This window comes from Elephas maximus, chromosome 5, assembly GCF_024166365.1.
Source record: "Elephas maximus indicus isolate mEleMax1 chromosome 5, mEleMax1 primary haplotype, whole genome shotgun sequence".
Lineage (NCBI taxonomy): Eukaryota > Metazoa > Chordata > Mammalia > Proboscidea > Elephantidae > Elephas > Elephas maximus.
In genome coordinates, this window is record NC_064823.1 from 70,827,907 (window position 1) to 70,850,067 (window position 22,161).

A 22,161-nucleotide genomic window follows, 5' to 3' on the forward strand; every position below is an offset into this window, starting at 1 on the left:
GCTCTGGCTAGGACCTCTAGCACAATGTTGAATAAAAGCGATGATAAAGGGTATCCTTGTCTGGTTCCCGTTCTCAAGGGAAATGCTTTCAGGCTCTCTCCATTTAGAGTGATGTTGGCTGTTGGCAAGTTGAGGAATTTTCCTTCAATTCCTATTTTGGTGAGAGTTTTTATCATGAATGGGTGTTGGACTTTGTCAAATGCCTTTTCTGCATCAATTGATAAGATCATGTGGTTTTTGTCTTTTGTTTTAATGGTTTTTCTAATATTAAACCAGCCTTGCATACGTGGTATAAATCCCACTTAGTTGTGGTGGATTATTTTTTTGATATGTTGTTGAATTCTATTGGCTAGAATTTTTTTGAGGATTTTTGCATCTATGTTCGTGAGGGATATAGGTCTGTAATTTTCTTTTTTTGTGATGTCTTTACCTGGTTTTGGTATCAGAAATATGGTGACTTCATAGAATGAGTTAGGTAGTATTCCATCATTTTCTATGCTTTGAAATACCTTTAGTAGTAGTGGTGTTAACTCTTCTCTGAAAGTTTGGTAGAACTCTGCAGTAAAGCTGTCCGGGCCAGGGCTTTTTTTTTTGTTGGGAGTTTCTTGATTACGTTATCAATCTCTTTTTTTGTTATGGGTCTATTTCGTTGTTCTACTTCTGATCGTGTTAGTTTAGGTAGGTAGTGTTTTTCTAGGAATTCATCCATTTCTTCTAGGTTTGCAAATTGGTTAGAGTACAATTTTTCGTAATAATCTGATATAATTCTTTTAATTTCAGTTGGGTCTGTTGTGATGTGGCCCATCTCATTTCTTATTCGGATTATTTGTTTCCTTTCCTGTATTTCTTTAGTCAGTTTGGCCAATGGTTTGTCAATTTTGTTAATTTTTTCAAAGAACCAGCTTTTGGCTTTATTAATTCTTTCAATTTATTTTCTGTTCAGCTTTAATTTTTATTATTTGTATTCTTCTGGTGCCTGATGGATTCTTTTGTTGCTCACTTTCTATTTGTTCAAGTTGTAGGGACAGTTCTCTGATTTTGGTTCTTTCTTTTTGTATGTGTGCATTTATCGATATAAATTGACCTCTGAGCACTGCTTTTGCTGTGTCTCAGAGGTTTTGATAGGAAGTGTTTTCATTCTCGTTGCAGTCTATGAATTTCTTTATTCCCTCCTTAATGTCTTCTGTAACCCAGTCTTTTTTCAGGAGGGTATTGTTCAGTTTCCAAGTATTTGATTTCTTTTCCCTAATTTTTCTGTTATTGATTTCCACTTTTATGGCCTTGTGGTCTGAGAAGATGCTTTGTAATATTTCGATGTTTTGGATTCTTCAAAGGTTTGTTTTGTGACCTAATATGTGGTCTATTCTAGAGAATGTTCCATGTGTGCTAGAAAAAAAAAGTATACTTTGCAGTAGTTGGGTGGAGTGTTCTGTATAAGCCTATGAGATCAAGTTGGTTCATTGTAGGAATTAGGTCTTCCATGTCTCTATTGAGGTTCTTACTGGAAGTCCTGTCCTTCTCCGATAGTGGTGTGTGGAAGTCTTTTACTATAATTGTGGAGGTGTCTATCTCACTTTTCAGTTCCGTTAACGTTTGTTTTATGTATCTTGCAGCCCTGTCATTGGGTGCATAAATATTTAATATGGTTATATCTTCCTGGTCAATTCTCCCTTTAATCATTATGTACTGTCCTTCTTTATGCTTTGTGGTGGATTTAACTTTAAAGTCTATTTTGACAGAAATTAATATCACTACTCCTGCTCTTTTTTGCTTGTTGTTTGCTTGATATATTTTTTTCCATCCTTTGAGTTTTAGTTTGTTTGTGTCTCTAAGTCTAAGGTGTGTCTCTTGTAGGCAGCATATAGAGGGATCGTGTTTCTTTATCCAGTCGGAGACTCTCTGTCTCTTTATTGGTGCATTTAGTCCGTTTACATTCAGCGTAATTCTAGATAAGTATGTGTTTAGTGCTGTCATTTTGATGCCTTTTTATGTGTGTTGTTGACAATTTCATTTTTCCACTTAACTTTTTTGTGCCGAGACGTTTTTCTGTGTAAATTGTGTGTTCCTCATTTTCATAGTAGTTGAATTTATGTTTGCTGAGTCGTTATGTTTTTCTTGGTTTTTATTTTGAGTTATGGAGTTGTTATACCTCTTTGTGTTTACCTTAATATCTACCCCTATTTTTCTAACTAAAAACCTAACTTGTATTGTCCTATATTGCCTTGTTTCCCTCTCCATATGGCAGTTCTGTGCCACCTGTATTTAGTCCCTCTTTTTGATTATTGTGATCTTTTACATATTGACTTCAGTGATTCCCTGTTTTGAGCGTTTTTTTTCTTTTTAAAATTAATCTATTTTGTTTTTGTGATTTCCCTATTTGAGTTGATATCAGGATGTTCTGTTCTGTCACCTTTTGTTGTGCTGGTATCTGATATTATTGGTTTTCCGACCAAACAATTTCCTTTCGTATTTCTAGTAGCTTTGGTTTAGTGTTTGCAAAGTCTGTAAGCTTGTGTTTATCTGTAAATGTTTTAATTTCGCCTTCATATTTGAGAGAGAGTTTTGCTGGATATGTGATCCTTGGCTGGCAGTTTTTCTCCTTCAGTGCTCTATATATGTCATCCCATTGTCTTCTTGACTGCATGGTTTCTGCTGAGTAGTGTGAACTTATTGATTCTCCTTTGTAGGAGACCTTTCTTTTATCCCTGGCTGCTTTTAAAATTTTCTTTTTCTTTAGTTTTGGCAAGTTTGATGATAATATGTGTTGGTGATTTTGTTTTTGGATCAGCCTTAAATAGGATTCGATGAGCATCTTGGATAGATATCCTTTCGTCTTTCTTGATGTCAGGGAAGTTTTCTGCCAACAGATCTTCAAGTATTCTCTCTGTATCTTCTGTTACCCCTACCTGTTCTTGGACTCCAATCACACGCAAGTTATTCTTCTTGATAGAGTCCCGCAGGATTCTTAGGGTTTCTTCATTTTTTAATTCTTTTACCTGATTTTTTTTCAACTATATTGGTGTGAATTCCCTTGTCCTCCAGATCCGCCACCCTGCCTTCCAATTGCTCGAGTCTGCTCCTCTGACTTCTTATTGAGTTGTCTAATTCTGTAATTTTAGTGTTAATCTTTTGGATTTCTGAATGCTGTCTCTCTATGGATTCTTGCAGCTTATTAATTTTTCCACTATGTTCTTGAATAATCTTTTTGAGTTCTTCAACTGCTTTGCCAGTGTGTTCCTTGGCTTTTTCTGTAGCTTGCCTTATTTCATTTCTGAGGTCATCCCTGATGTCTTGAAGCATTCTGTAGATTAGTTTTTTATATTCTGCATCTGGCAATTCCAGGATTGTATCTTCATTTGGGAAAGATTTTGATTCTTTAGTTTGGGGAGTTGTAGAAGCAGTCATGGTCTGCTTCTTTATGTGGTTTGATATCGACTGCTGTCTCCGAGCCATCTCTAAGATATTGTAGTGATTTATTCTATATTTGCTCACTGAGTCTTATCTTCTTTTGTTTTCTTTCAATATACGTAGATGGGCCACTAGATTGCGCTGTCTTGATTGTTGTAGCCCTTGAATCACTTATGTCCTATTACCAGATATATAAGCCTAAGAGTCCATTCACTATTCTTGAGTAGAATCTGATTTTGGGTCATCAAGTGTGTGGTGCAGACTGTCACCTATCTACCTAGAGAAGTAGTGGTGATAGTTGTGTGCACCAGATTCTAGTAGCAGCAGGGTTTCACACTCCGGGGGCGGGGGGCGGGCAGGATGCTGACATGCTTCCCCCATGTGCCAGTGAGGTAGGTGTGTCTCTATTCCAAAGCACTTTGGTGAGTGGCCTCTGCAGCTGTTCCTTAGGCCCCCAATGCAAGTACCTGTATAGATTGGTAGGTGTCACCCTCCTTAGTCCCCTAAGGCAGGAGGCTAGGTGGTCTCGGGGAGCTTCAGCCCTCAGTTCCTTGTTGTGGGTCAGTGAGGGCTCTGTTGAATATGCAGAGATATCAGACCTGGGAAACTTGTCTTTCCAGTAATCCACTAAAACAATTACAGTCAGATCCCTATCAGAATGGCCTTTGCATTATAATAGCCACCTTGTTCTTTGTAGGGATGAGAGCCCAAGAGGGTGGATCACATATGTTTGGCTGGAGCTGGTTCTGTGTTTTTTGTCCAATTAGGGAAGGATTTTTGGTCCCTGGGTTTTTTTGTAGCTGCTTCTCTCAGGCCAGGAGAATGGCTTAGGAAGAGATCAAAAAAAAAAAAGAAAGAAGGAAAGAAAGAAAAACCGCAGCTCAGTTCCCTCTCTGTCTCAGGAAATTCCAATGTTAATGAAGCCGCCTGGGAAGGGGAGGGGAGGGCTCAGAGAAATAGGAGAGAGTAGCACCCTGGAATATAGACAAAGTTTTCTTTTCTTGCTTGGAATGACTGTTGTATCTGAGATTCCCGAGGGGCGTGTCGACTGTGTGTGCTGGCTGGGTAGAGATTGCCCCCGAGGGTCAGGCCGGCGTCTTGTGCTTGAGCTGTCTCAGAAGCCGTGGTTAGTTCCTCCGCTTCCAGTCCAAAGCCCAGTGCCAAGGTTCTCTGGCTGGGACACCGCAGTCCGGGCTCCAAAACCAGTCGCTTCCTCCCAGTGACTTCTCCTCCTGTCAGCTGCGTTGCTGCGCTGCCTGTGTGCGCTGACTGCGCTTTCCCCGAGGTCACTTCTGGGGGCTAGGGCTGTGTCCCGCGTTTGTGCCGTCTCAGGATGCCGTGCTCAGCTTCCCTGCGCCCAGTCCAAAGCCCGGCGTCAAGGTTTTCTGACTGGGACACTTGCTCCAGACTCCGAAAACAGTCATTGCTTCCCTGTGGTTGCTCGTTCTCAGTCTCTGTCACTCAGGTCAACTCTTTAGATCTGTGTTTGATGGTCAGGGTTCTTAGATTGTCATGTATGTGATCGATTCACTTGTTTTTCCGAGTCTTTGTTGCAAGAGGGATCCGAGGTAGTTTCTACCTAGTCGGCCATCTTGGCCCCGCCTCTTGCATGGATTTTTACTTCCCAGAAAAAGTGTTTACCTTCCTTTCACTTGTTTTTATTTGGATTAGTTAAGTTATGGTGGGATATTTCAGAGAGGTTGCATCTTTAATGGATGAATTAACAGCATAGAATCAGGCTTCTAGGTTTTTAAATCAGTTGATTTTATCCTAGAGATTGAGTGTAATTGGATAGGCAGGCATCATACCATGGCATGTGGTCTATTTAGAAACCTATTTTTTTCAGCGCCAAACCCAGGCTGTTTATCTATGAAGGGAGCTCTTCTTTTGTCTCATGTAAGTTGCTGATGACAACTTAAATGTTAACTCTTAGGTTTATTCCTTACTCTCTTGGGCGTTCTTCTAAGGAACAGCACCTACCAGATACTATTGCAAGGTTGTTGTTTTTGTTTATTTTGTCTGTGAGATGCAGAACTAGCTTTCCATAATTAGTATTTTGTTTGATTTCCATCGCAAACAAATCAGATATATCATCTTGGGTATACCAAGTTCATGAATTGGGAGATAGTGAATAAAGAAAAAAGAGTGTGTCTATTTCTGGTTAGAGTTAAAAATTCGTTTTTCTTCTCTGAAAAAATAAATAGAACAGTGACACCCTAGGACCATGACAACATCAGGGAGGTTGGAAGAACCTTTCGTACTAGTAATATTCCCACTTGTCTTTATGAGATGATTGAAAGATTTTGTCTGTGGGTGGAAAGTTCTAGTGTTGATATAGTATGCTTTTTTTTTCTTAAGAGGTAACTATTTGGAAAATGAATTCTTTCCTAACTTCTAGAGCCTCATTGTTGTTGTTAGGTGTCGTTGAGTCAGTTCCAACTTATAGTGACCCTATGTACAAACAGAACGATACACTGCCTGGTCCTGCACCATCCTCAGAGTGGTTGCTATCCTGGAGCCCATTGTTGCAGCCGCTGTGTCATTTCATTTTGTTGAGGGTCTTTATCTTTTTCACTGAGTCTCTACCAAACATAATTTCCTTTTTCTGGGGCAGATCCCTCCTGATCACATGTCTAAAGTACCATCTTTGCCTCTGAGGAGCATTCTGGCTGTACTTCTTCCAAGACAAATTTGTTCATTCTTCTTGCAGTCCATGGTATATTCAATGATCTTCACCAATACCATAATTCAAAGGCGTCAATTTTTCTTCTGTCTTTCTTACTTATTGTCCAGTTTTGCATGCATGTGAGGTGATTGAAAATACCATGGCTTGGGTCAGGCGCCTTTGTCCTCAAAGTGACATCTTTACTTTTTAACACTTTAAAGAAGTCTTTTGCAGTATATTTGCCCAATGCAATCCCTCATTTGATTTCTTGACTGCTGCTTCCATGGGCATAGATCGTGGATCTGAATAAAATGAAATTCTTGACGACATCATTATTTTCTCCATTTATCATGATATTGCTTAATGATCCAGTTGTGAGGATTTTGGTTTCTTTATGTTGAGGTGTAATCCATACTGAAGGCTGTAGTCTTTGATCTTCATCAGTAAGTGTTTCACGTCCTCTTTGCTTTCACAGAGCAAGTTTATGTTATCTGCATATTACAGATTGTTAATGAGTCTTCCTCCAGTCATTATGCCATGTTCTTCATATAGTCCAGCTTCTCAGATTATTTATTCATCATACAGATTGAATAAGTATAGTGAAAGGGGCTTAGGCATTGGCAATTAATCATAAATAGCCTTTGAGAATGAAAAATCATAGATCATCTTCATAGAATAGTGTATGTCCAAAAGTTAGCATGCAGCTTTTAAGGATTTATTTACCCTAAGCCAGATTGCCTACCTGATGTCCTTTCTGCTATGCTAGAAATGTTCTCTGATGCTACTGTTCAATATTGTAGCCACTAAAAAAAAAAAAAAAAATAGTGACTGTTAAAGGAGCCATGGTGGCTCAGTGGTTAAGTATTCAGCTGCTAACTGTAAGCTTGGCAGTTTTAACATACCAGCTCCTCTGCAGGAGAAAGAAATGATGATCTGCTCCTGTAAAGATTACAACCTAGAAAACCTTTTCTCTGTCACATGGGATTGCTGTGAGTTGAAAATCCACTCAATGACTCTTAACAATAGTCACTGTTAAAGGAGCCTGAGTGGTGCTAGCAGTTTTTGATTGGCTTTAACTGAGCAGTAGATGCTTCAGACTCACCCCAGCAACTCCACAGAAGAAAAGGCCTGGCGATCTACTTCTGTAAAGATTACAGCCAAGAAAATCCTGCAATTCTACTGTGTAAGGCATGAGGTCAAAGATTCAATGGCAGCTAACAAGAGACGCTTGAAATGTGGCTAAATGCAACTGAGGGACTGTATTTTTAAATTTAATTTAAATTAAACTTTAAATTAATTTGAGTTGAAGTTTAAATAGCCTCATGTAGCTAGTGGCTGCTTTCTCTGTGCACTCTAGTTTACCTACCAAAACCCAAACCCACTGGTGTCAAGTTGATTCTGACTCATAGCAACCCTTTAGGACAGAGTAGAACTGCCCCATAGGGTTTCCAAGGCTGTAAATCTTTACAGAAGCAGACTGCCACATTTTTCTTCTGCAGAACAGCTAGTGGGTTTGAACTGTCAACCTTTCAGTTAGTAGCTGAGCGCTTAACCACTGCACCACTAGGGCTCTAGTTTAGACTCCCTATAAAAGAGGTTTTGTGAATGCCACTTGTTGAGAGTTTAGCTTGTTCACTTCTGATATTTTACAGCTGAGCAATAGTCATCTGCCTCTTCAGTTGTTGATAATTAAACAGTTTGTTCATCAAAATTTGTAACTCCCTTTAATTCTGGTTGATTTAAACGCGCTTTTGACATTCGATCATGTTTCTTGCATGGTGCAGTATCCAGAGCAGGTTTGTCCTGGGCTATTAATTAGGCTTATCCAAAGAATGTGCAGTGAATGCCTGTTGATTGCTGTACTGTGGGATCTCGAGGATCAGTTTGTCCTGCATTAGGGACACTCTGGGACTGTAGAGCCACCCTTGCCCAAGAATTTTAACAGTGTATTTCCCACGCTTGAATATTATTTAGTAACAAGATAAAACAATTAAGGGCGAGAAGAAAAAAAAAGATTTTTTTTTTTTTCATAAAGCCTGGTAATCGCGTTTCTATGGCAGTGATCCTCAACCCTGGATTCACCTTAAAATCAACTGGGGAACCTTTAAAAACCATGCTCAGACTTCTGCCCCAGAGACTCTGAATTGATTGGGGATTGGGAAAGTCCTAAGGAGCCCTGTTGGTGCAGTGGTTAAGCGCTTGGCTGCTAACCAAAAGGTTGGCAGTACAAATGCACCAGCCACTCAGCGGGAGAAAGATGGGGTAGTCTGCTTCCATAAACATTACAGCCTTGAAAACCCTATGGGGCAGTTCTGCTATGTCCTGTAGGGTCACTATGAGTCAGAATCAACAGCGAGGGGCTTGGGGGAAGTCCTGGGCTTCAGCGTCTTTTTTTTTTTAAAGCTCCTCTTTTGATTCTAATGTAGAGCCAGGATTGAAAAGGCCTATCTTATGGGACAGTTAGGGCTCCTGGGCTACCTGTATTGAGTAAAATATTCTGAATTGGAGACTAATTCATAATCTCTTTCTCCCCTTTCTAGTTGGAGCCCAGATACCAAGTCTTGTGTAAATTACCATCAGGGGAATGGGCCCTATTGTGCTCACTCACTCAGAACCTGTAATCCGAGGAATGTCCTAAAGGTCAGTGTATGGGAAGACAGAGTCTTTGGATTTTGTTTTTAATCTTTATAACCATTAAATTTATTGGTAAATTAAGAATGTAAACTACTTGTGAGTAGAAATAGCTTTTTAAATTGACTTGATTTATAGTACTACCATTATATATTTGATTACTATAATATCATTTTTAGGAAATGTAAAGTGTATCTTCACAAGAGTTATTTATCTCTACTAGGCTATTTAAAGGACTGTATATATTATATGTACACCTCTATGCTTATAAATGTATAACATACTTTTGTAAAATGTTCAATAAATTAGTAACAGTGATTGACTCCAGGGACGGGAACTAGGGCCCAGTGGTGGGATATTTACTTTTACTGTGTATTCTTTTCAGTATGTTCTTTTTTAACCATACGTATATAGTAAATTAAAAAAAAACAAAACTTTTTAAATTGCCAAAAAAAAGTTTTTGTAAATTTTGTAAATACCCTTTTAAATTTTTATTGTTGGGGAAATCTTTTCAGTCATCACAGTTGGTAAAATTGAGGCTTTCTAATTATATGGCACGCTACTTCTTGGTTTGGATAAGTTATGTAGTGTATATCTGTTTTTTCCTCCCCGAACACAAGTCCTGGGTTTTTATATTGCTTTACATCTTCTCATGGTCCTTTTATTTCACTATGGCCAAATTTATATCTTTTTATCCTTCCCACTAATTCTTATCCTTTTATTTCCTAACTTAATTAATGGCACTACCATACTTGGAGTCACCCAAGCTGGAAATCTAAGTCCTCTTCAGCTCTTCCCTTTCCTTCATCCTCAAAGGTAACCAGTTTCCAGATTGTTAATCATCAGTTGGTAGCATTTCTTTTATTTTTTCATACCACTACTCCTGCCCCTGCCCTCATTGGCACTGCCTTTATCACTGAACCAAAAAAAAAAAAAAAAAAAAACCAAACCCGTTGCCATCAAGTTGATTCTGACTCATAGTGACCCTATAGGACAGAGTAGAATTGCCCCATAGAGGTTCCAGGGAGCGCCTGGTGGGTTTGAACTGCTGACCTTTTGGTTAGCAGCCATAGCACTTTACTGCGCCACCAGGGTTTCCTTTATCACTGAAGGAGCATTAAAATACATCCTTTCTACACCTCACACTATGTTTAGAAACATTTTATCAGCACGTGCTACTCTCCTGCTTAAAAGACTTAGCATATGAGGCCTTTTATGATCTGCTTGTGTACATCTTTTCTATCCAGGCCTCATCTCCAGCTTTCCCCATGTGGACACTCTGCTCCAACCATGCTGAATTACCTGCAGTCTTGTTCAGTGACTTCCACCATGTCTTGTACTTTCTTTCTGTATACACATGCTCTGTTTGCTGGAAGTAAGGTCTTGCCCATTTTCAGCCTACTGTACCTCTATTCAGTTTCTAAGACTTAGTTTAAATGTTACCTTCTCTAAAAAACAAAAAAAAACCAAACCCGTTGTCGTCGATTTGATTACAGCTCATACTGACCCTATAGAACAGAGTAGAACTGACCCATAGGGTTTCCACAAGGTGGCTGGTATATTCAAACTGCTGACCTTTTGGTTAGCATCCACTGTGCTACCAGGGCTCCTCACTTTCTGTATTGGGAGTTAAATGCTTCGTCCTCTGTGTTCCCATAGCATCTTGTTTATTTATTATTTTTTATTATAATACTTAGCACGTTGCTTCTATTTCTTGACCATGAGCTTCTAGAAGGTAGAATGTGTTCTAGTTATCTATCACTAGTATCTAGTAGAATACCTGGATGCAGAAAATGTTACTTAATGAACAAGAAAATAAAAATGAACACAGAAGTTTTTTGTACTCTTGCTTTATAATGAATTGACCTCACCAGTTCAATGTTTTTGATAACTTAGCAAGGACTAAACTGAATTTTACATGTATAAAAGAAGTTAGTTATATAATTGAGATAGAGGAAAATGTTTACCTATTGCAAACAGCTGATGTTTTTGAAAGTACCTTTGGATGATTCAGAACTATATTTTCATGCAAATCATTTATATATATGGTAAATATAAGACTTTTTTTTACTATTATTTAAAGCAAAAACTATAGTAAACCTTTATCAGTATAGCCAGAGCTTATGTTTTTGAAAATAATAATGGTATATTTATTTAACATGTATTCTGTTGGTTTGATGTTTTACTTATTCTCTCATTACTATATATTCAGTTGGGTATTTGCATCTATTTGCTTTTTATCATTTCTTAACTTGAGTGTAAGGATCCTGGTAGATATTTACTGTAGTTCCCAATTTTATATTCCAATTTTTAGTATACATTTAAAGCTAATTCTCTACTGATCTTTTTAATAATAGTTATCAGCTTATAGATTTTGATAGTCTAGAATTTCTCAAATGTTAATAAATAGGAAGATCAAAGATTGAGATAGAAAATCTACAGATTAAGAAGTTTAAATCCAACCAATCTTACTTAATGGGTTTCTAAATTTATCTACAATAGATAAAGGAAGATTTCATTTGAAGATGATAGAGTAAAACCATTTGTATTCTACTTTATTTCAAATGCTAACTTAAATACAACTAAAAGAATAAAGAATAGGGAAGAAATCTTTTAACTTTAGTGAAGCTAGGAGAAAACCATAATGCCAAACCTCAGACTGTAAGATCTGCCAAACATTATGAATTTTAGAACAAATCTAGGAAGCCTCTGAACATCTACAGATCTCAAAAACAGCATGAAGCTCTCCTATAGTAGGTGCAATGGCCTTGAAAACTCCAACCAATGAGTTTGTACTGAAAATGTCAGCATACACAGGCATGGGCACTGCAAGTGGCCAGCAAGATGTGGCTGAAGAAAAAAACATAGACATTCTTCTTTTGCAGAAAACAAGAAAGAAATGGCAGAGTAGAGGAGGTCTAGTGCGTAGAGCTGCCACCTTGGCATAAGTTGATACAAAGCAGCTGGAGAGAAGTAACTACTGAATCACTGAGCAGACAGTCGACAGCTCAGCACTCTCCCCTTCTCTCCCTTGCTTCAGCCATGCAGGCTTCATTACAGTTCTTCAAGCGTGCAGAGCAGTGTTCTTACTTTGGAGCCTTTGATCTTGCTTATCCCTTCGGCTGGAATTTTTTCCCCCTAGAAACTCTCATGGATTGCTTCCTCATTCATTCCAGGTTTCTGTGCTGGCATTGACTCCTTAGAGAAGTGTTCCTTGACCGTGCGGCCTAAACAGCAACACTGGTAGGATTCTGTTTTCAAAGTTTACTTAATTTTCCTTCATAGCCATCTCACCAACAAACCAAAAAGACAAAAACAAACAAACGAAAAAAGACCAGTTGCTCTCAAATTGATTCTGACTCATGGCAACCCATGTGTTTCAGAACAGAACGGTGCTCCATGGGGTTTCAATGGCTGTGACCTTTCCGAACCAGGTCGCCAGGCCTTTCTTCTGAGGTGCCTCTGGATGGGTTCAAACTGCCAGCCTTTCAGTTAGTAGTCAAGAGCTTAATTGTGCCACCCAGGGATCTTACTACCAGGCTCTGTTATATGTTGATTTGTTTATTTTTCTTCTCTCCCTCACTAGAATCTGAATTCCAAAAGGACACATGTTTTGTAGGCTTCTAGTTCCCATTTGTAATCCCAGCACCTATTACACTGCCTGGCACAGAGTGATTGCTTAATAAATATTTGTTGAATAAATTATTGAAAACATGATCATACAGGTCTTCAAGGTAGGTGCTGTAGAATTCCTGTACACTGCAACAACTGGGAGATTTGTGGTTGCTGAGAGATGTTCACTAATGCTGCCGTTATTTAATATTGGTCTAGGTAAGAACTGTTTTAGAAAAAAAATAGAGACGTACATAGTGTAAATTTTGGAAAGAAGTAAGCAAAATTATTACTTGTATATGTTATAAAATATCAGAGAAATTTCCTTTCATAATATCAAGCCAAAAAAAAAAATTATGGAATAAACTTTTGAACTATATGAAGAAATCTTCATACTCCACTAAGTTAAATAATAATAGACTTACTTTCAGTGGAAAGCAGTAGAGTTCAAAAACAGACCAAAATGTACATGAAGAATTTTTATATAATAGAGGATGCGTTTCAGTTTCATGTGCTAAAGATGGATATTCAGTCAGTGGCGGAACAGCTGGTGAATCACTCAGGGTACATGCTACAATCATGTCTGAAGATTTATACATAAAAGGAGGAAGACTTTAAAATACTAGAATAAGAATGGGTAATTTTTTGTTTGTTTGTTGTGGACAGGATCTTCCTAACAGTATACAAAGAAGCTATAAAAGAGCAAATGGATACAATTGACCTACATTTACACAGAGAAGACTTTTATAGAACTGGTTGAGGAATTGAGAGGAGGAGGGAGTTAAAAATTCAAAAACAAAGAATAAGCTAAGAAAAAGTATTTGTCCTGCTTGTAACAAAGGTTTAAATTCCTTAATACATACTAAGCTCTTGCAAATCAGCTTTTTCAAATCCAGTAGAAAAAGTTATTTCATACAAAAAATAAAATGTAAAGATAGTCAACTTTTCTTCTAATTAAAACAAAGTATTAATAAATTAAAACAGCAATATGTATTTTCCTTTTATTAGATAGAGAAAAATGAAAAACTTTTCTAGTTCCTTGTGATTTTGACAGTATAAAGAAAGAGACGCTGATAGCAGTGAAAATAAGTGCAATATCTTTGGGAGGGCAATCTGGCAATTATAAAAAATTAACAGTGCTTTTAATCTCTGACTAAGCTATACTTCTCTGGCAACTTAGACACTCATATATGCAAAAGGTGCTTGTACAGAGTTATTCTTAGTGGCATACTTTATATGAACACACAATTGAAAATAACTTAAATGTCCATAATTAAGGGACTGATTAATAAGTGTAGAACATGTATAAAATGGTATAATCTGCAGCATAGCATAGCAGTTAATAGCATGCCCTCTGAATTGAACCATCTAGATTCAAATCTCAGCTCCTTGGCTTGCTACTGTGTGTCCTAGGGCAAGTTACTTAACCTCTCAGTGTCTCATTTTCCTCATCTGCAAAAATGGGGATAATCACAGTACCTACCTCATTAAGTTGTTATGAAGAATGAATATCTGTTAAGCGGTTTGAACTGTTCTGGCACTGTTATTAGTAGTAGTCATAAAGGTGATGATAGGTGGAAGTGGTAGTGTTAGATGGAAAAAAATAAAATAGGAGAGACAAACAGACTATACTTATACAGAGGAGAAATGACATTGTTTTGGCTTTTGTAGTGGGGTCAAAGGCTGAATACTTTAAGCATTTTATAAAGCTATGGAACTTGTCTATTTGCAGAATACTGTTCATAGATCTGTTACCCATTGTCATGGCTTAAATGTTTAAAAAATGTAAACTATGTGTACAAATGTAATTTCAGTGTATTTACCTTTGGAAAATTTGATATAAAGTGCAAAAACTTCATTAAAAATGTTCTGGAGCTACCTTTCTGTTCAGGGACAACTTTATTTGGTCATTAGGATTTTGTTTAAAAGTAGTTAAACTACAGTATAAGTTGCAAACAAAAGTGCTGTAAAAATTTTTTTTCTATGTTTTGTGAGTGAATATTCTGTAACTCAAGAGGTGCCCTGGTGGTTACGAGCTTGGCTGCTAACCTAAAGGTGGGCAGTTTGAATCTGTCAGCCACTCCTTGGAAACCCTATGAAGCTGTTCTTCTCTGTCGTATAGGGTTGCTATGAGTGGGAGTCAACTTGATGGCAACAGATTTTAATCTATAACTCTTATATGCCTATAGCTAGTTTCCAGTGAATGTTTTTCTTATCTTTTTGTTTAAATGCAAATTAAGTTGCAAGCCTTTTTTTTTTTTCCTTTTCTTTCCAGGGGTTGCAAGGAATTCTGTAAGGTTTATTAACATTCTGAGTTCTTATCTATGCTGCTGGGAACTTGGAGTAAATGTTTTTATGCTAGTATGTACTGATGCCCTATTGAAATACTGAGACGTACCCTAAATTTTTAGACAGTCCTTCAGTAGTGGATCTTTAACTGAAGAGTGCGTATCTTTTGGCGTACACAAAGGGTTTCCATGGGTTTACTTGTGTGTAAATCATCTTAATGTATTATAACAATTTATAGGATTTACAAAAAGTACACTAAAATAGGATTTACAAAAATAGGATTTACAAAAAGTACACTAAAATGATCACTGGCTCAATAACTTCTTTCTGTTGTTGATTTCTACAAAGTAGATTTAACTGCTGTCTTAAGAACAGGGATACATATTTTGTAAGGATGAAAGGTAAAAAATGATCCCAAAAATACAACCTGGGATGTAATGCACTGAACTTTGGAAAACCAGCCTGCAGATCCTTTCAGAAAAATTCATGCAGGTGGATACTACAGGACTAACAATTCAGTTTCTTCAACAAGTAAATTTATGAGGATGATACATAAGGAAGGAAGATAAAATTAAGAGGTGTTAAGAGGCAAAAAAAAAAAAAAGAGAGACATCAGCCAGTGAACCTCATTTTGATCCTGATTTATATAAATAGCCATAAAACATAATAACGTTCATGAAACATTTGAACAAGATATTTAATATTAGAGAACATGGTTACTATTCTTAGTATGATAATGATATTGTATTTTTTTTTTCAAAAGAGTCCTTTTGGAGAGTGTAAAACACCTGTGATTGATTCAAAATAAAACTGAGACTATACATGAAATAAAATTGACCATGAGGCTTAGAGATGAACAAATACATGGAGGTTTAAATATACTTTAAAAAAAGTTTGACATTTTCCGTAATAAAAAAGTTAATTTCAAAAAACAAATCTGTCTTTTAGTTAGGATTATTTCTTATTAGATGTTAATATACTGTTTATTTTCTGTTGAATATGTAAAACCAACAACAATAACAAAAAAAATAAAACCAAAACTCATTGCTGTCAAGTCGATTCCAACTCATAGTGACAGAGTAGAACAGTGCTCCATAGGGTTTGCGAGGCTGTAATTTTTATGGAAATAGACTGCCATGTCTTTTTCCGCAGAACGGCTGGTGGGTTCAACTTAATTATTTTTAACTATAAAATGAAATTGCTAATCAATCCAAATATATCTTTCAAGTGTTTCTCTGTGCTCTGTCTTTCCTGTTAAATGTACTGGAAACTAGATTTGGTCATGAATATGTCAATCTGATGAGAAAATATAAAAATGGCCAATTTCTAATTTTATAGAGTAGTTTTTAATCTCAGGTTCAATTAATTTTAGCTCTATAAGCAAAGTGCCTCTAAGTTAAAGACTGAAAAATATGGTTTGTAGCCAGTTACAAGCTTTGGTAAAGCCTTTTTGTAATATTTTCCAGAAAACGTGAAAGTGAATTACTCTATGACTAGTATTTTGTCCTGTTTTGTCATATGGTTTTCAACAAAATTAAAGAAAGACCTAATCAAATTGTTTATAGATCACTAAAATTAATGTATGGTGATAAATCACTATGTGAACTTTCACATGTATTTCTGAAGAACTTCAGAGAATTGAGGCACAGGAACCCTGGTGGTGCAACAGTTAAGCAGTCAGCTGCTAACCAAATAGTTGGCGGTCCTAACCCGCCCAGCAGCTTCTAGGGAAAAAGACCTGGCCATCTATCTGCTTTTTACAAGATTACAGCCTAGAAAATTCTGTGGGGCAGTTCTCCTCTGTCACATGGGGTTGCTGTGAGTCAGAATTGACCTGATGGCACCTAGCAACAACGTTATAGCAATAATCTTTCCATTCTCATCCACTTTATTTATGTCAACAAGGTGTTTTGTTTTGTTTTTTATACATATATCTTGAAAGAAGGAAGGAAGGAAAGAAAGTCAGTGCTGAACCTTGTCTTAATTTGGCAATAAATAATATTCATCCATCAATAAATGGCCTAATTGATTGATAAAAAAAATCACCTCATAAAGAGATTCATCTCCAGTAATTTTTGTTTAATACTTCTTTATGAAAATTTGTACTGTACTTCTATTTTTTGATCTCCAATAGACCAGTAATAGTTGTTACCTCTATCCAGAAGATTTTCTTTTTTTACAGTTAAAACCTCATATTGGCTTACATAGACTTTTAAATTTCCCAATATTGGAAATTAAAAGAAAATATCAACTTATGTACATATTTTATAACGGAAGTATGATAGGACAGTCAGTAAGATGTTCAAACTTAAAAATAAATTAGGAAATTTCTGTAGGGGAAGTAGAATAGAAATTACAGTTCAAGGAGAAAATGAAACAAGTTAAAAATGACTGTTAAAGAACTTAAAAAAATTTTTTCAAGTATATAATGGAGTATGGTGATTATGATACTGCAGTTTAGATTCCATAGATACATTAAAAAATATGATGAAACATTTTATATAAAACTGTCAATACTTATGATATCCTTTGCAACTCTTTAAACTCAGCCTGAAAAGTGTGTGATACCAACATAAAAATATTCAAGGTACGTAGTTATTCTGATTTCTTTTAGGGGGCAGGGAACAAAATAAAAACTTAAACACCATTTCCCAAACGACTTTTCCAGGGTTACTCTGTACTGTGCTTCGAATTCACCAGCTGCTCCGTGGAAACCCTATGGGGCAGTTCTTTTCTGTCCTGTAAGGTTGCTATGAGTCGGAATTGACTCACTCACAATGGGTTTGGTTTTTTTAGGTTATGATTATGTAGTTGATACTTTTTGAAATACCCTGGAACCATCAGACTTCAGACATGTAGTTGTTGTTAGCTGCCTTGGAGTCAAATCTGACTCATGGTGTGACCCCAGGTACAACAGAACAAAATGTTTCACTATCTTCACTATCTTTGGTATGTTCGAGGCTGTTGTTGTGGCTTTCCAACCTCGGGGGCTCATCCTCCACCACTATACCAGACAGAATTCCATTGTGATCACAGGATTTTCACTGGCTGATTTTTTAAGTAAATCACTAGGCCTTTCTGTCAGTTTGTCAGGCTGTGGTGGCACGCGTGTTGCCGTTATGCTGGAAGCTGTGCCAATGGTACTTCAAATACCAGAAGGGGCCCTGATGGTGGACAGGTTTCAGCAGAGCTTCCAGACTAACACAGACATGTTGTTATGTTCTCCTAAAAACAAAGCAAAGTAGAACTTCCATTTGCAAAATGCCCGTTCAGTGATACGAATCTTTGTATTTTCTGTTCTCACATTCTGTAATCTAATGCAAGTTTCCTGTTCTCTAAAAGAAGGATGGATTTTTTTTTACCATTGTATAATTTTAGATTTGTGTTATCCATAAGTAATAAAACTTTTAAATTATTATTTAGGGGTTTTCTTATTTTTATCATGGCTTTTTGTTTTGAAGAGTCTTGTGGGTCAGATGGCTTAAGTGACTGAAGTAAAATTCAATTAACTAAACAGTCTATTCTCAAACTATTATGTTTAAATGCTCAGTTTTTAAGTCATGTTTTTAAAAGCGTTTAAAGTTAATTTATAAATGAATATTTTACTGTGTATCCATAAAAGATAGTTGCTAAAACGAGAAACTTTTTTGTTGGAAACCAGTAGTTTACATATGTGCAGCACTATGACTCTGTCAGGATTTAGTTGCAGAGAACAGAATCTATTGTAGATGGTTGAAGCAGGAGGAGACCTTTTACAGGGCATTAAGGGCTTATAGAATTGGAGGTAAGTAGAGGACTGAAAAAACAGACTTTGGACTCATGGTTGAACTTCTAAAAGCATCTCCCAATGTTACATCACAGAGCTGGATCATCAAGAGAGCTTTTGGCTTCTCTATACATCAGGAGACTGTGGCGCAGGGTTCAGCAAACCACGGCCTGCAGCCAAGTCTGACCCACTATCTGTTTATGTGTGGCCTGTGAATTAAAATGGTTTTTGCATTTTTAAATAGTTTAAAAAAAAACCAAAGAGAGAATAATGTTTTGTGACACTTAAATTATCTGAAATTTAAATTTTGGTGTTTATGCATGTTGGAACACAACCGTGCTTATTCATGTACCTTTTCAGGCTGCAATGACAGAGTTGAGTAGTTGTAACAGGAATCACATGACAAAATATTTACTTTCTGGCCCTTAGCAGAAAAGACCTGCCAACCTCTGCTCTAGAACACACATTCTCTATGCCAGTTCAAGAAGCAGCCTGTACTACTGCTTACTGTGCAACCATGCTGCAAGTATTAGGCCAGCCAGCCAAATGGATGTATCGTGCTCCACCTCCCAGCCACTTCAAGGGTAATTACTGGGCGCTGGGATCCCTGCTAACACTGGGGCTTAAAAACTTAAATGTCAGCAAAAGTGTGGTCTGTTTCACTTCTGCCTTCCAAAATTTGGACAAGTGCATTCCATTGACTGAACCTAAATTACAGTAGGAACCCACCTGCACAGGAGTTTGTGGAAGCCCTGGTTTTAGTTACAGCCTCTGTAGCTAATGAAGTCACATTACAGAAGCAAGTAGACTGGTGGCCAAGTTCCAATTCCTACCATACTTATCATACATTGGATATAAGAATTTGAAACATGTAACTTTGTCCGTTAAAATACTATTATTATTTTTTAATTCTAAATAAGACTCAGGAAAAAAAAAAACAAAAACAACAGTCATGATCACTGGTTATTTTACCTGTTGCCATGGAGTCGATTCCAACTCATAGAGACCCTATAGGACAGAGTAGAAGTGCCCCATAGAGTTTCCAAGGAGCGCCTGGTAGACTCAAACTGCCGACCCTTTGGTTAGCAGCTGTAGCACTTACCCACTATGCCACCAGGGTTTCCACTGATTGGTTTAGTGATAAGTAATTCTAATCATGCAATAACTAGATACTGATTGCCTACTGTGTAACAGCCACATTGCACCTGTTTTGACTTTTCCTTTGTATAACAGTCTGTAAAGCCAGTACTGTATCTCCATTTTATAGTTAAGGATAATGTGGCTTGGAGTTACCAGGTTGACTTCACTGAGGTCACACAGATAGTGAGTGGAGGAACAAAGTGTAAATAAAACCTTTGTCTTCCTGACTCCAGAACCTGACCCTTTCACTACCACCCTGTACTCTTGCTAGTCTACTGCTTGTTTCTGTAATGCAGCGTTTTCATGAGTCCAGCCAAAAATTTCATGCCACATATTTAGAACATTGAAATATTCTGTCTTAGTTCTCCATTTCCTTTTCAAAAATTATAACCACTTGTCTGTTTCATCTTTAAGAAAAGGTGACTAAAAAATTTTGTTCTGTATTTTTTGCATACTAGCCATTCTCAGTTAAATGCAAAACTTCTCGATGACTTTACAACATTGTGTACAATTTATTACTTTCTTGGACAAAAGATTGTAGAAATTTTAGTACTGATGTTATACACATTTATATTTTATGAGGAACAAATTTGTATTCTTCAGGTAAAACATTTATCGAAGGGAATGAAAATTCGCACTTAGAAACTCCATAAGAGATACAGAGACCTCGCCTTTAAAGTAGCAGAATATAAATCAGGCCAATCAGCTAAGGATTCAGAGAAACATTTCCTGTGAGAATATTTTGGTGAAAGAAATTTTACTTTAGGTTCTAAGTCAGACTATCATAACCCTTTGAAGTTAAGCCTAAGTATTTTCAAAGCCAAACCTTTGGACATAAGTAAAACGGGAGAAAGAGAAATAATGAAGTATTATAATTAAAAAGTAAGTTTTTAAAGTACAGCTGTGCCCTAATCACAGTAAAAGCTATCTGGGGTGGGTGTGGAGTCTTCATTTTTAGTGTTTGCTGATTGCTAAGGTGTAAATACTCCTATTGTGGCTTGTTTTAAGCTATTAATGGCTGAAAAACTGGCCCTCCGAAATTCCTGAAAATTTAGCCATCAACTCTTCTGAGCCTGTTGGAGCTGGAAAATCAGATCATTTAGCAACTCCCTTTTTTTTTATGGGGGCAGTCCTACTCTGTCCTATAGGGTCACTATGAGTGGGTTTTTGGGTTTAAGCATAAGTTTAACAGTGCTAGATGAGGTAGAAATATTTCACATTTACATTCATAGTAAATATGTGGGGAAATACTTTATGAAACATGAGTTTCTTTTTTAATGCAAAGATGTATCGTTTTACTAAATAATTATAAAAATATTTTATTCACAGAAGAGTGAGATAAATAGAAATGATTTTTTTGGAGAAAATTTTTTTCAAAAAAAGTTATTTTGTCATTAAAGAAAAAAATTGTTCAGAGCGTGTTAGATTATGTAATACATTGGTTGTGTTTACTAGTAATAGCCATTCATTTATGCTCTCCTTTGAAGAATTCTGTGATGAAATTATTTCCTTAATATTTTGAATATAATTCCATATTTGGGGTTCTGTGTTTGAGGGCATGATGTTAGGATTAGGGAAGACTTGAGCTAAAGAGAACAGGGAGCTCTCAAAGGAAAAGAAAATGTAGTTAGGTGTCTGTAACATTTCCCTTATGTGTCAGTTGTATCTAGAGATACCAAGAATTTTCTGCCAAGATACTAGTCATGAATCATATTTCTTGTTACCAGTCTGGTTACACCCTTGATGGAAGATACACAAAGTAAACATGTTTTTTTTTTTTAACTTGTTGGGGACAAAAATACTTGGGAAAATTTTTTCCAAATGTTTTAGGAAGAAAAAATAGTACCATACTTGCTAGCTAGAATATTTAGTATAGTCTAAGTTATAGAAAATTCTGGTAGCTAAAAAATGAAAAAAAAAAAAAATGCCATTACTTTCTTAAATTTTTTCATAAAGACAAGGAGGCAGCTTCCATTTAATAGGAAGAGGACTTGGGGTTAGAAGTCTTGAATTCAAATTTCAGCTATTGCTAGTTATTGGACCTTTTTTGGCAAGATTTAACCTCTCTGAGCTTCAGTTTCTTGCTCTCTATGTGGGCATTATACTGTTTTGTGGAAGGAAATACATGAATAAACATCTGTGAAAATACCTAGCATTGTACTTGGCTGTGGATATTGTCTGTATTTCCTAGACAAAAACTGACGCAGAGGCAGGAAACGAGTTTCTCAGGGATTAACTCCAGCCCTGGCTGCTAATTGCTGATGCTGTCCCTTTAGACTCTTAAAATGATTCAAGGGCAGAATGGCTGGTGTTTTCTACTTGGAAAAACCGATTACAAACCAATGAGTAGAAAAGGTTGCGTGTGAATAATTAACACATACAAAGAAAAAGACTGCAAAAACCTTATTGGCTTGAATGGCCAGAGGTTAGATAGGCCAGTAGAGTCCATTTGCTTTCATCTCTTGTTGAAAATCTTTTAAAAATGTACTTATCTTCCCTGACACATTCTTTTTCCCTACATCCCTGCCACCCTGTGGCTAGATTAGGTTTCCCTGCTGTACTTTTCCCTGTGTCTTGTGCTTCCCTGGTATAACGTACGTCACGTGTGTCATTGTCCATTATCTTTGCCACCATACATTCTCAGTTCCAT

At 36.8% G+C, this 22,161-nt stretch overlaps 1 protein-coding gene across 7 annotated transcripts in view; it reads left to right on the plus strand.

Moving 5' to 3' along the window:
* The window catches only part of WDFY3 (WD repeat and FYVE domain containing 3), a 351,994-nt gene that overhangs the window by 97,031 nt on the left and 232,802 nt on the right, over window positions 1-22,161 (plus strand). For 6 of the 7 annotated variants that reach the window (XM_049885820.1, XM_049885824.1, XM_049885822.1 and 3 more), the window contains exons 2-3: window positions 8,614-8,713; window positions 11,881-11,947. The gene's annotated coding sequence lies outside the window, so the exon portion shown is untranslated. The remainder of the gene's footprint in view (window positions 1-8,613; window positions 8,714-11,880; window positions 11,948-22,161) is intronic. The other variant, XM_049885821.1, reaches the window with a different exon arrangement.